Genomic DNA, 15,177 nt, shown 5'->3' on the forward strand with positions numbered 1-15,177 from the left:
CAATCATCCTCTTTTAGGACTTTATCAGCGGCTTCGTTTAGAAGCCTATTCACAACTTTGTCTACAGATTCGTTAGCTATTCTGATTACTTCAAGAGCCCCCTTTAGAGATGGATCGGCTTCAGGGTCATACGGCTCCGGAGGGGGAGAAAGTTCGGCTGCACAATAGTATAAGTGTTTGTTAGTTCTAAAGCTAAAACAATTTACGAAGCTAAATCACGACAAGTATACCTATAAGTCTTTCACGTTCTGCAGCTTCTTCAACTTTTCTTGCCTCTTCCAAGGCAGTATGAGATTCCTTCTCATTTTTTCTGATAGCTTCGTCGGCTATCTCTCGGCCACCTTTCAACCAGACTTCGGAGTAAAACTTTCCACTCAGCGCAGTGGCTTCGGTTGAAGGGTTCTTAATGTCATTAGCTGAGATCAAGAATTCTGGCTGAGTTACAACCTTTGCATGCTCGCAGCCAGCTTTCTCGAGGAGTGAGACGACTCCTCGGTCACCGGCGAAGGCGCAAAAGTCTCCTCTATCGCTAAGAATCTCATCAAAAGCTTCAGCTTCACCGTTGAAAGTCGCCTAGAGGGGGGGTGAATAGGCAAATCTGAAATTTATAAAGTTTAAGCACAACTACAAGCCGGGGTTAGCGTTGGAAATAAAGTCGAGTCCGAAAGAGAGGGCAAAAACAAATCACAAGCAAATAAGGCGGATGACACGATGATTTGTTTTACCGAGGTTCGGTTCTTGCAAACCTACTCCCCGTTGAGGTGATCACAAAGATCGGGTCTCTTTCAACCCTTTCCCTCTCTCAAACGGTCACTTAGATCGAGTGAGCTTCTCTTCTCAATCAATTGGGACACTTAGTCCCCACAAGGACCACCACACAATTGGTGTCTCTTGCTTTGATTACAAAGAACTTGAGAACAAGAAATGGGGAAGGAGAAAAAGCGATCCAAGCGCAAGAGCTCAAAAGAACACGACAAAACTCTCTCTTCTAGTCACTATTGCTTTGAGCGGAATTGGGACTTGGAGAGATTTTGATTCACTCTATTTGTGTCTTGGATTGAATGCACTAGCTCTTGTATTGAATGTGTTGGCTGAAAACTTGGATGCCTTGAAGTGTTGGTGGTTGGGGGTTATTTATAGCCCCAACCACCAAAGTGGCCATTGGGGAAGGCTGCTGTCGAAGGGCGCACCGGACAGTCCGGTGCGCCACCGGACACTGTCCGGTGCGCCAGCCACGTTACCCGACCGTTGGGGTTCGACCGTTGGAGCTTTCTGACAACTAGGCCACCGGACAGTCACTGTTCACTATCCGATGCGCCTTCTGGCGTCTGCTCTGACTCTGCGCGCGTAGTCGCGTACTGTTCACTGTTGCTTTTGCAGACGACCGTTGGCGCAGTTAGCCGTTGCTCCGCTGACACACTGGACAGTCCAGTGCTACACCGGACAGTCCGGTGAATTATAACGGAGTGGCTTCCAGAAAACCCGAAGCTAGCAAGTTGGAGTTGATCCACCCTGGTGCACCGGACACTGTCCGGTGCGCCAGACCAGGGCAGCCTTCGGTTGTTTTTTGCTCTTTTTATTTGAACCCTTTCTTGGACTTTTTATTGGTTTGTGTTGAACCTTTGTCACCTGTAGAACTTATAATCTAGAGCGAACTAGTTAGTCCAATTATTTGTGTTGGGCAATTCAACCACCAAAATCATTTAGGAAAAGGTTTGACCCTATTTCCCTTTCAATCTCCCCCTTTTTGGTGATTGATGCCAACACAAACCAAAGCAAATATATAAGTGCAGAATTGAACTAGTTTGCATAAGGTAAGTGCAAAGGTTACTTGGAATTAAACCAATTTATACATTCATAGTATATGCATGGATTGCTTTATTTCTTTTATCATTTTAGACCACGCTTGCACCACATGTTTTGTTTTTGCAAAGTCTTTTGGAAATTCTTTTCAAAGTCTTTTTGCAAATATTCAAAGGTAAATGAATAAGATTTCGAGAAGCATTTTCAAGATTTGAAATTTTCTCCCCCTGTTTCAAATGCTTTTCCTTTGACTACACAAAACTCCCCCTCAATGGAATTCTCCTCTTAGTGTTCAAGAGGGTTTTAGATATTAATTTTGAAGAGGTTATACCAATTTGAAATTATATCAAAAATAAGATACCAATTGAAAAACTTCTTTTAATACAAATTTGAAAGACTACATTTTTGAAATTGGTGGTGGTGCGGTCCTTTTGCTTTGGGCTAATACTTTCTCCCCCTTTGGCATGAATCGCCAAAAACGGATACTTGGTAGTGAAATATAAGCCATGTTTACTTTCTCTCCCTTTGACAAATAATATACGAGTGAAGGATTATACCAAAGTGAAGAGCAATGCGGAGTGACGGCGAAGGAAAAATAATACGATGGAGTGGAGTGGAAGCCTTGTCTTCGCCGAAGACTCCATTTCCCTTTCAATCTATGACTTAGCATGACATACACTTGAAAACCACATTAGTCATAGCACATGAAAGAGATATGATCAAAGGTATAAATGAGCTATGTGTGCAAGATATCAATCAAAATTCCTAGAATCAAGAATGTTTAGCTCATACCTAAGTTTGGTAAAAGTTTTCTCATCTAGTGGCTTGGTGAAGATATCGGCTAATTGTTCTTTGGTGCTAACGTATGCAATTTTGATATCCCCCTTTGTTGGTGATCCCTCAAAAAGTGATACCGAATGGCTATGTGCTTAGTGCGACTGTGCTCCGGGATTATCCGCCATGCGGATTGCACTCTCATTATCACATAGGAGAGGAACTTTGGTTAATTTGTAACCATAGTCCCTAAGGGTTTGCCTCATCCAAAGCAATTGCGCGCAACAATGGCCCGTAGCAATGTACTCGGCTTCGACGGTAGAAAGAGCTACAGAATTTTGTTTCTTTGAAGCCCAAGACACCAGAGATCTTCCCAAGAACTAACAAGTCCCTGATGTGCTATTTCTATCGATTTTACACCCTGCCCAATCAACATCTGAATAACCAGTTAAATCAAATGTGGATCCCTTGGGGTACCAAAGACCAAACTTAGGTGTATAAACTAAATGTCTCAAGATTCGTTTTACGGCCATAAGGTGAACTTCCTTAGTATCGGCTTGGAATCTTGCACACATGCATACGGAAAGCATAATATCCGGTCGAGATGCACATAAATAGAGTAAAGATCCTATCATCGACCGGTATACCTTTTGATCTACGGATTTACCTCCCGTGTCGAGGTCGAGATGCCCATTGGTTCCCATGGGTGTCTTGATGGGCTTGGCATCCTTCATCCCAAACTTGGTAAGAATGTCTTGAATATACTTGGTTTGGCTGATGAAGGTGCCCTCTTGGAGTTGCTTCACTTGGAATCCTAAGAAGTACTTCAACTCCCCCATCATCGACATCTCGAATTTTTGAACCATTATCCTACTAAACTCTTCACAAGTAGATTTGTTAGTAGACCCAAATATGATAACATCAACATAAATTTGGCATACAAACAAATCATTTGCAATTGTTTTAGTAAAGATAGTAGGATCGACTTTTCCGACTTTGAAGCCATTAGCGATAAGAAAATCTATTAGGCATTCATACCATGCTCTTGGGGCTTGCTTGAGCCCATAAAGCGCCTTAGAGAGTTTATATACATGGTTAGGGTACTCACTATCTTCAAAGCCGGGAGGTTGCTCAACATAGACCTCCTCCTTGATTGGTCCATTGAGGAAGGCACTTTTCACGTCCATTTGGTAAAGCTTAAAGCCATGGTAAGTAGCATAGGCAAGTAATATACAAATTGACTCAAGCCTAGCTACGGGTGCATAGGTTTCACCGAAATCCAAACCTTCGACTTGTGAATATCCCTTGGCCACAAGTCAGGCTTTGTTCCTTGTCACCACACCATGCTCATCTTACTTGTTGCGAAAGAACCACTTGGTTCCTACAACATTTTGATTAGGACGTGGAACAAGATGCCATACCTCATTCCTCGTGAAGTTGTTAAGTTCCTCTTGCATTGCCAACACCCAATCCGAATCCCTTAATGCATCTTCCACCATGTATGGCTCAATAGAAGACACAATGGAGTAATGTTCACAAAAATGAGCGACACAAGATCGAGTGGTTACCCCCTTATGAATATCGCCGAGGATGGAGTTCACGGTGTGATCTCGTTGTATTGCTTGGTGGACTCTTGGGTGAGGCGGTTTTGGACCTTCATTATCTTCCTTGTCTTGATCAATAGCATCTCCCCCTCAATCATTGTCCTCCTCTTAAGGTGGCTCTTCTTGATCTTCATTTCCATCATCTTGAGCTTGATCCTCATCTTGGGTTGGGGGAGATGCTTGCATGGAGGAAGATGGTTGATCTTGTGCATGTGGAGGCTCTTCGGATTCCTTAGGACACACATCCCCAATGGACATGTTTCTTAGCGCGACGCATGGAGCCTCTTCATCATCTAGCTCATCAAGATCAACTTGCTCTACTTGAAAGCCGTTAGTCTCATCAAACACAATGTCACAAGAAACTTCAACCAGTCTAGTGGACTTGTTAAAGACTCTATATGCCCTTGTGTTTGAATCATAACCAAGTAAAAAAGCCTTCTACAGCCTTAGGAGCAAATTTGGATTTTCTACCTCTTTTAACAAGAATAAAGCATTTGCTACAAAAAACTCTAAAATATGAAACATTGGGCTTTTTACCGGTGAGGAGTTCATACGATGTCTTCTTGAGGATTCAGTGAAGGTAGAGACAGTTGATGGCGTAGCAAGCGGTGTTGACTGCTTCCGCCCAAAACCGGTCCAAAGTCTTCTACTCATCAAGCATGGTCCTCGCCATGTCAAGTAGAGTTCTATTCTTCCTCTCCACTACACCATTTTGTTGTGGTGTGTAGGGAGAAGAGAACTCATGCTTGATGCCCTCATCCTCAAGGAAGCCTTCTATTTGTGAGTTCTTGAACTCCGTCCTGTTGTCGCTTCTAATCTTTTTGATCCTTAAGATGAACTCATTTTGAGCCCGTCTCAAGAATCCTTTTAAGGTCTCTTGGGTTTGTGATTTATCCTGCAAAAAGAACACCCAAGTGAAGCGAGAATAATCATCCACAATAACTAGGCAGTACTTACTCCCGCCGATGCTTATGTAAGCTATCGGGCCGAATAGGTCCATGTGGAGTAGCTCGAGTGGCCTATTAGTCGTCATGATGTTCTTGTGTTGATGATGAACACCAACTTTCTTGCCTGCTTGACATGCGCTACAAATCCTGTCTTTCTCAAAATGAACATTGGTTAGTCCCAAAATGTGCTCTCCCTTTAGAAGCTTATGAAGATTCTTCATCCCAACGTGGGCTAGTCGACGATGCCAGAGCCAACCCATGTTAGTTATAGCAATTAAGTAAGTATCGAGTTCAGCTCTATTAAAATCAACTAAGTATAGCTGACCCTCTAACACTCCCTTAAATGCTACTAAATCATCACTTCTTCTAAAGACAGTAACACCTATATCCGTAAAAAGACAGTTGTAACCCATTTTGCATAATTGAGAAACAGAAAGCAAATTGTAATATAAAGAATCTACAAGAAAAACATTGGAAATAGAATGGTCAGGAGATATAGCAATTTTACCAAGTCCTTTGACCAAACCTTGATTTCCATCCCCGAATGTGATAGCTCTTTGGGGATCATGGTTTTTCTCGTAGGAGGAGAACATCCTTTTCTCCCCAGTCATGTGGTTTGTGCACCCGCTATCAATTATCCAACTTGAGCCCCCGGATGCATAAACCTACAAAACAAATTTAGGCCTTGTTCTTAGGTACCCAAATGGTCTTGGGTCCTTTGACATTAGAAACAAGCACCTTGGGTACCTAAACACAAGTCTTTGACCCTTTGTGTTTGGCCCCAACATATTTGGCAACTACTTTGCCTGATTTGTTAGTTAAAACATATGAAGCATTAAAAGTCTTAAATGAAATAGTAGGCTCATTTGATGCAATTGGAGTTTTCCTTTTAGGCAATTAAACATGAGTGGATTGCCTAGAGCTAGATGCCTCACTCTTATACATAAAAGCATGATGAGAGCCAGAGTGAGACTTCCTAGAATGAATTCTCCTAATTTTGTGCTCGGGATAACTAGCAGGATATAAAATGTAACCCTCATTATTCTGAGCCATGGGATCCTTGCCCTTAACAAAGTTAGACAATTTCTTAGGGGCATTAAGCTTGACATTGTCTCCCTGTTGGAAGCCAATGCCATCCTTAATGCTAGGGCGTCTCCCACTATAGAGCATGCTTCTACAAATTTAAAATTTTCATTTTCTAAGTCATGCTCATTAATCTTAGCACTAAGTTGAGCTATGTGATCATTTTGTTTTTTAATTAAAGCTAGGTGATCATGAATAGCATCAACATTAATATCTCTACATCTAGTGCAAATAGTAACATGCTCAACGGTAGATGTAGAGGGTTTGCAAGTATTTAATTCATCAATCTTAGCATGTAAAATAGCATTCTCATCTCTAAGATTGGAAATAGAAATATTGCAAACATTTAAATCTTTAGCCTTAGCAATTAAATTTTCATTCTCAATTTTAAGGCTAGAGAGAGAGATGCATTCAATTTGTCAATCTTAGTAATCAAACTAGCATTATCATTTCTAAGACTAACAATTGAATCATCACAAACATCTAACTTCTCAACCTTAGCAATTAATTTGGCATTTTCATTTCTAAGGTTTGAGATAACATCATGGCAAGTGCTTAACTCACTAGTTAATTTTTCACACTTTTCTATAACCTGAACATAAGCATTTTTAACCTTAACATGCTTCTTATTTTCTTTAATTAGGAAGTCCTCTTGGCTATCCAAAAGTTCATCCTTCTCATGAATAGCTCCTATTAATTCATTTAACTTTTTCTTTTGTTGCATGTTTAGGTTGGCAAAAAGGGCAAGCAAATTATCCTCATCATCACTAGAGTTCTCCTCATTACTAGATGTTGCATATTTAGTGGAGGCTCTAGATTTTACCTTTTTTTGCCGTCCCTTGCCATGAGGCACTTGTGGCCGACGTTGGGGAAGAGAAGACCCTTGTTGACGGCGATGTTGGCGGCGTCCTCGTCGGAGGAGGAGTCAGTGGAGCTCTCGTCGGAGTCCCACTCCCGACAAACATGGGCATCGCCGCCCTTCTTCTTGTAATACTTCTTCTTCTCCTTCCTTCTTCCCTTCTTGTCGTCGCCCCTGTCACTGTCCCTAGAAATAGGACATTTTGCTATAAACTGACCGGGCTTACCACACTTGTAGCAAACTTTTTTGGAGCGGGGCTTGTAGTCCTTTCCCCTCCTTTGCTTGAGGATTTGGCGAAAGCTTTTAATGATTAAAGCCATCTCCTCATTGTCGAGCTTGGAGGCGTCGATGGGGAGCCTACTTGATGTAGACTCTTCTTTCTTCTCCTCCGTCGCTTTGAATGCGACGGGTTGCACCTCGGGTGTAGAGGTGGCACCTCGCTCGATTATTTGTTTGGAGCCTTTGATCATGAGTTCAAAGCTCACAAACTTTCCTATCACTTCCTCGGGAGACATTAGTTTATATCTTGGATCACCACGAATTAATTGAACTTGAGTAGAATTAAGGAAAACGAGTGATCTAAGAATAACCTTGACCATTTCATGGTCATCCCATTTGGTGCTCCCGAGGTTGCGCACTTGGTTCACCAAGGTCTTGAGCCGGTTGTACATGGATTGTGGCTCCTCTCCTTGGTTGAGCATAAATCGACCGAGCTCCCCCTCGATCGTTTCCCGTTTGGTGATCTTGGTCACCTCGTCTCCTTCGTGCGCGGTCTTGAGCACGTCCCAAATCTCCTTAGCACTCTTCAACCCTTGCACCTTATTATACTCCTCTTGACTTAGAGAGGCGAGGAGTATAGTAGTGGCTTAGGAGTTGAAGTGCCGGATTTGGGCTACCTCGTCCGAGTCATTGCCTTCATCCCCCACGGATGGTTCCTGCGCACCAAATTCAATAATGTCCCAAATACTAGCGTGGAGTGAGGTTAGATGGTGCCTCATTTTATCACTCCACATACAATAATCTTCACCGTTAAAAACCGGTGGTTTGCCTAGTGGGATGGAAAGTAAAGGAGTGCGTTTGGAAATGCGAGGATAGCGTAAGGGGATCTTACTAAACTTCTTGCGCTCATGGCGCTTAGAAGTGACAGACGGCGTGTCGGAGCCGGAGGTGGTAGGCGACGAAGAATCGGTCTCGTAGTAGACCACTTTCTTCATTTTCTTCTTTTTGTCGCCACTCCGGTGCGACTTGACGAGGGGAGTTGATTCCTCCCTCTTGTTGTTGCCGGACTCTCCCGATGGAGCTTTCCCATGGCTTGTGGCGGGCTTCTCGCCGGTCACCATCTCCTTCTTGGCGTGAGCTCCCGACATCACTTTGAGCGGTTAGGCTCTAATGAAGTACCGGGCTCCGATACCAATTGAAAGTCGCCTAGAGGGGGGGGGGGTGAATAGGCAAATCTGAAATTTATAAAGTTTAAGCACAACTACAAGCTGGGGTTAGCGTTATAAATAAAGTCAAGTCTGAAAGAGAGGGCGAAAACAAATAACAAGCAAATAAGGCGGATGACACGGTGATTTGTTTACCGAGGTTCGATTCTTGCAAACCTACTCCTCGTTGAGGTGGTCACAAAGACCGGGTCTCTTTCAACCCTTTCCCTCTCTCAAACGGTCACTTAGACCGAGTGAGCTTCTCTTCTCAATCAATTGGGACACTTAGTCCCCACAAGGACCACCACACAATTGGTGTCTGTTGCTTTGATTACAAAGAACTTGGGAACAAGAAATGGGGAAGGAGAAAAAGCGATCCAAGCGCAAGAGCTCAAAAGAACACGGCAAAACTCTCTCTTCTAGTCACTATTGCTTTGAGTCGAATTGGGACTTGGAGAGATTTTGATTCACTCTATTTGTGTCTTGGATTGAATGCACTAGCTCTTGTATTGAATGTGTTGGCTGAAAACTTGGATGCCTTGAAGTGTTGGTGGTTGGGGGGTATTTATAGCCCCAACCACCAAAGTGGCCGTTGGGGAAGGCTGCTGTCGAAGGGCGCACCGGACAGTCCGGTGCGCCAGCCACGTCACCCAACCGTTGGAGCTTCTGACAACTGGGCCACCGGACAGTCACTGTTCACTGTCCGGTGCGCCTTCTGGCGCCTGCTCTTACTCTGCTCGCGCAGTCACGCACTGTTCAATGTTCACTGTTGCTTTTGCAGACGACCATTGGTGCAGTTAGCCGTTGCTCCGCTGGCACACCGGACAGTCCGGTGCTACACCAGACAGTCCGGTGAATTATAGAGGAGTGGCTCCCAGAAAACCCGAAAGCTAGCAAGTTGGAGTTGATCCACCCTGGTGCATCGGACACTATCCGGTGGCACACCAGACAGTTCGGTGCGCCAGACCAAGGCAGCCTTTGGTTGTCTTTTGCTCTTTTTGTTTGAACCCTTTCTTGGAATTTTATTAGTTTGTGTTGAACCCTTGGCACCTGTAGAACTTATAATCTAGAGCAAACTAGTTAGTCCAATTATTTGTGTTGGGCAATTCAACCACCAAAATCATTTAGGAAAAGGTTTGACCCTATTTCCCTTTCAACCGCTAATCCACTGGATAACCCCATCAGGATCACCACAGATAAAGTTTTGCTCCGAAGAGAATGCACTAACCTTAGCAAAACTATTTTCAAATTATTACAACATTCCATAGCAACTTGTAGCATTCCTCTTTAGCCTGACGAAGCTCCTCGATATTTTTCTGAACCCTCAATTGTTCCATATCAGATATCTCACGTTTTGTTTGTTCCACATTGAAATTTTCAGTTACTTCATCAAGCTTCTTCTCCAATCCTTGCACTTCGAATCTGTACAATCCCACCTGAATAGATAGTGCATATTTTAAGTTAGCAATACACTTCACATCTTTCTCTTGCTTCCTTTCAAACTCCTTGATTCTTTGATCTGCTTCGGAAAGGCTAGACAGCCTAGCTTTGCTAGATTTTAACCTCTCAACCAAGGAGAGCATGATTTTATCCTTCTCAAGAGATTCATTCCTAAGTGTTATAACTTCCGAACAAAGGTTTACAAAAGCTATCTGAGTGCTTTCATTTTTGGCATTCTTCTAGGCTTTCAAAGCTTTGCTAAGGATTAGACCCTAACAAAACAAAAAAATATACAAGTATTAGTAAGTACTACCACAAATCGTTTGCCGGAAACTCGCCTAACAAAAATCAGTAAATGCAGAAATAAAAATATACAAACCTTCATGCTGTTATAAGCAAGGTTGTCTGCAAGTTGGTCCTTTGTCATTGTAGATAGGCCAAGCTCAAGCTTCGGATATCTCATGTTGTCGATCATCTCCCAACATACATTTATCTCCTTGCTGTCTGGTAGATAGTAAAGGAAGTCATCTTCATCATTTCCTCCATATATCAAGGACCCTCGAGGGTATTTTAGGTCCTTTGCATAATGTTATGCTTTTGCAATTTGCTCTTCTGATAGTTGTTTCCCCGAAGCATGTCGAACAATATATTCTAAATCACCTTGAGAGGATGCCTCGGGCATAGGTGATGTTGGCTTTTCCGCAAGACTTTCCTTCGCCAGCTCTACTGGCTTAGTTCTCGAAGGTCCCGCTTCAACATGAATAGGAGAAGCGCGTGCAACAGCTACTTCTCTTAGATCTTTAGTTTTGTCCTTGGGAGCTTCGGTAGAAACAAGATTTGGCATCTTTGTAGATTTCAAAACGGCATCCAAAACACTGGCCATTCTTCTTTTTCTAGGAGTCGTTGTTGCAGTGGTTGTTAGCTTCGGCAACCCTGTTCATGGTTGGGGGACTCTATAGATTTGGATGCTCTTCTGCCGTTGAACTCTTTGTTTCCGTCTCTTCTATCAGATTGACACTAGCTTCCACTGTCACGACAAAAATTGTTTCCGAAGCCAAGGGGATAGCGTCGACCTGTTCAGCAATCTCTATCTTCTCTATACCAAGCACTGCAGCTGTCCTCTCTAAAGAATGTGGCCTCGGCCTGCGAGTTAAAACCTTAACCTTCTTCGGCTTAGGCACGGTGGAAGAAGATGAAGTTGCCATTTTTCTTTTCAACCCTTGTTTTCGGGCAGGAAAGCAGTAATCAGGATAAAAAAATCCAATCACATTAAAGATCCTGTTCAGTCTCCTCTTGCCGCGAGCACCGAAGGCAATGGTCATAGCTTCGTCCTCTACCTTCGTATAAGCTCCCAACAGTTCGTCTCTGGTAGCCTCAACGGCCTCAAGCCAATCATCATTTGGCTCGTCAAATCGACTCCTATAGCGGTAGGTGTATCTTAAATAGACCGGACCACCTTCGCTGGAGCCAGCAGCAGTCTCCTTCGGCATCTCCCAGTCATTAACAAGTGGCCACACCTTATAGGAAATATGCTCTTGAACTAAATCCCTGGTGCCAATGTATGTACATACCGTGTTAAAGGCCATCAAGCATGCTTGCACTTCGTCCCCACTCGCGATAGATGGCCTCCTAATGCCGAAGCGTGACCGTATGGGACACTGGATAATACCCCTCACATCTTCCCTCTCACTTAGATCATTCTTGACATAGAACCATTGCTTCTTCCAAGAACCCTGCCATTTCTTTCAAAATGTTGGCACAAGATACCTCACATCAGAATGGTGCACAAAGCTGTAACATCCGAAGTTATTATGATACTGCTCCTTCCCAATTGCTTTCGTCTGTTAGGATAATTCATGGATGTTGCAGAAGCACTTGACATCTGGCTCTAGCCCTTGGCTTCTCATAGCCTGTAAGACCTCAAGAATCCTAATGCTAGAATCTAGTAAAACTTCCTAAAGAATTTGAATTTGAAATACCTTCTAGTAAAACTTAATTGTTTTAAGAATAGTAATAAGGTCTATTTGACCCTATGTTTTACTAATAAGTGATGCATCATGCCGATATTATTGCTTGTGCATATGTTTGAGACAAGAAGGGGCACATCCTTTTTTTTATTTAGTAATCTCGAGGACGAGATTATTTTTAAGGGGGTAGAATTTGTAAGACCTCAAGAATCCTAATGCTAGAATCTAGTAAAACTTCCTAAAGAATTTGAATTTGAAATACCTTCTAGTAATAATTTTCTTGTTTTAAATTTACTTCTCTCAAAATGAAGGTGCTGTCTAATAAAAGATAAAATAAGAGGAACCTAAATTAATTAAGTCCTTTATCAATATATATATTTAATTTAAATTCTTTATCATAGGGCATTCACTAGGAAGAACCTACTCTTGAAAATACTATTTTACTTTGTATATATGAATGGCATAAAAAACACACACACATGCTTATATAGGAACAATAAATATATAAATAAATAAAATAATAAAATATTATTGCATTACCTTCTGGTGTTTTGACTGAACATTTGTCTCAAAGTATAAACTTAGATTTGAATTCAACTTGGATTTGAAACTAAAAGGAGGAAAACAACAAATAAAAAAGGAATAAGAAAAATAGAATCGCTCTAGGCCAAATCCTGACCTCGGCTCGGCCCACCCAAGTCGCGCGACCTAGTTCCCACCCACTTGGCGCCGAGCGCTGACTCCGTGGGCCCCGCTTGCCAGTTGAACCACGCGCGAGCTATTTCGTGCTTAGGCGCTGACGTGTGGGGCCCGCCCTGGCGGGAGCTCTTCTTCGCTTCGGTTCCGATGAGATTTCAAATGAGGCCGCGATTTCCGCTCGGATTCTTGCCAACAGAATGCAATTTGGTCGGACCCTGGGCGTATTTTTATGCGAGCTTTGCGACCACCTCACCCATCAACTCACGTCGCCATAAGTCACAACCGGGAGAGGAAGGTTCGTCGTTGGGGTGAGGAAGTGAGGATTTACATGTGACCCCCTGAGCTCCTGGTAAATTGTGGCCTCGGCCCAAGGGTTAAATAAAATGGATAAAATTAATAAAGAAAGACATTTTAGTATGAAAATAATTCCCGAAACTTGTTTAATTCATATTTAATTCATTTTAGCTCCTTTTTGATCCATTCCGATTGCAATGATCTCACATTAATATTGTTTATTATCTAGTAACCTTGTTTTACCATGAAATCTATGATTAAAATATTGTACCCTATTTATTTTGTAGTAAACACTCAAATCTTCAGAAAATCATAACTTTATAACGGTGACTTCGAATTTAGTGGTTCTCGAACCTAGGTTTTCATTATGATGTGTAGAATATTATTATGCAGTTTATTCTCATGTTTCGTGTGATGTTAATTTTGCCTATACCATGTTTGTGTGTATTGCTACGATTAGCAGCGAGGTTATGAGTCACCTGAAGAGCAAGTTGGTACCTGGAATCTTGAGTCTCAGGCAAGTTGTACCCTTGATCACTTTTCTTTACCTAATAATGTTCCTGTTAATCACTGTGATATGCTCAGGTTAATTTGATGGGACCCAATATGTTTCCCTAGCATTGTTTGTCCCCTACCTTGCAAACAAAAGCACTATTGGGTAGTTTTGCTATTGCTCTACCTGGTTTTGGGAAATTAATGTTATATTATGATCATGTTCTAGTTATACTATTGTTTTAATTATTGTTCATGACAAGATCATTATGTTAATTGGAACATGGAGTGACCACCCGGGAAATAGTGCTATCACAAGGGTGGTATGGGATGCCCTTGGTTGACTAATTAGGAAAGCTAGTGGAAGACTACCTTACCCAAAAGGGGCAAGGGCGGTAGAGGAGCTGCGTATAGGGAGGTTTTCACGTCGATCATGCTGCTATGGCTTTTCGGGCGAGGGATTCCTATATAAACCGTAGCGGATTTTCGGAAGCTAGTGGAACTTTGTAAAGGCCTCGTAGTGGTACCCTGCCTCGTCTCCTCAACAGAGATGAATGGGAAGTCGTGATACCTTGGTAAATGGGTAATGTGGCGAAACCGTCCGAATTATTCCAACTTAAGTGTCTAAGTCCCACCTTAAAGGCTAGACCACACTTAAATAGGAATAAAACGTCAGTCTCTCGGATCTAGTCCGATGAGGCCACTAACAGGATCAAGTACCACGTACTCACTCGATGGTGAGGCACAGAGCAAATACAATAAAGCATAAAACCATACATTAAGGAGTATTAAATTTATTACAACATCATCAGAGTTTTAGCAAAAGTAGTGATCATTGTTCGGAATGCAGCGGAATAAAACTAACGATAATTAAACGGAGGGATGGGGAAGCCTGTCCCATCACTCCTCATGCTCCTCCTCTGCCGAGGTAGGGTCCCACTCGACTGTCCAACCCGGTGGCAAGATGGACGACCAAGTCACTCCAGCAACCATGTCCTCGAAGGAACCTGTAAAAATTATGCCACAAGCAAGGCTGAGTATACTAATACTCAGCTAGACTTACCCGGTGTGAGGAGTCTACTCCTCTACCTCTAGACATGCAGCTGTTTGGCTGAGGGGTTTGGTTTGCCAAAAGCACTAGCTGAGTCTAAAATCCAGTTTTAGCTTTTTCAAGTTTTAGTGTGACTCTCTTAAGACTAAATGTGTACCTATCTAATCATACATGGTTTCAAACATTTAACATTCAACATCTTTTACCAAGTCAACACATTTCCACTGGTTACTCAATGAAGTACAATGGATCAAGCAGTCTCATTAGCTGTGAGAAGCAGACGATTCGAACCGAGTTTTTATCCTTGCTAGGTAAACCTAAACACACGACGCGGCGAGGCACTCCGTCCCCACACACATCAACCGTCCCCATCGATTCCCTGGCAACAGAAAGGGGCTCACCACCTTGGCGTACACTGCCTCACTGACCCCGACTGCCGTCGTGTAGTGACCGCACTTGTACCCACCATAACCGGAATGGGAGACCACGTCTTAGGTCGCGTGAGGAGGGCAATCTGCGGGCATGTTCACTCAGGTACTAGGCTTAGCGATTTACCATATTTCTCGGCATGTGCTTAGTATGTTCAAACGCTTGACACAGGTATCCGCACGTTAATCCTTATTCCAATTTCCGTCTCGTAAACAACGCATCCCCATGGATCCGTGTCCACAGATCATCATCATTCTATTATCAAGGTGGATACAATCAATTCCAGACCTCGCGCGAGTGCTAGAAAAATC

Source organism: Zea mays, chromosome 3 (assembly GCF_902167145.1).
Source record: "Zea mays cultivar B73 chromosome 3, Zm-B73-REFERENCE-NAM-5.0, whole genome shotgun sequence".
NCBI classification, from domain to species: Eukaryota; Viridiplantae; Streptophyta; class Magnoliopsida; order Poales; family Poaceae; genus Zea; species Zea mays.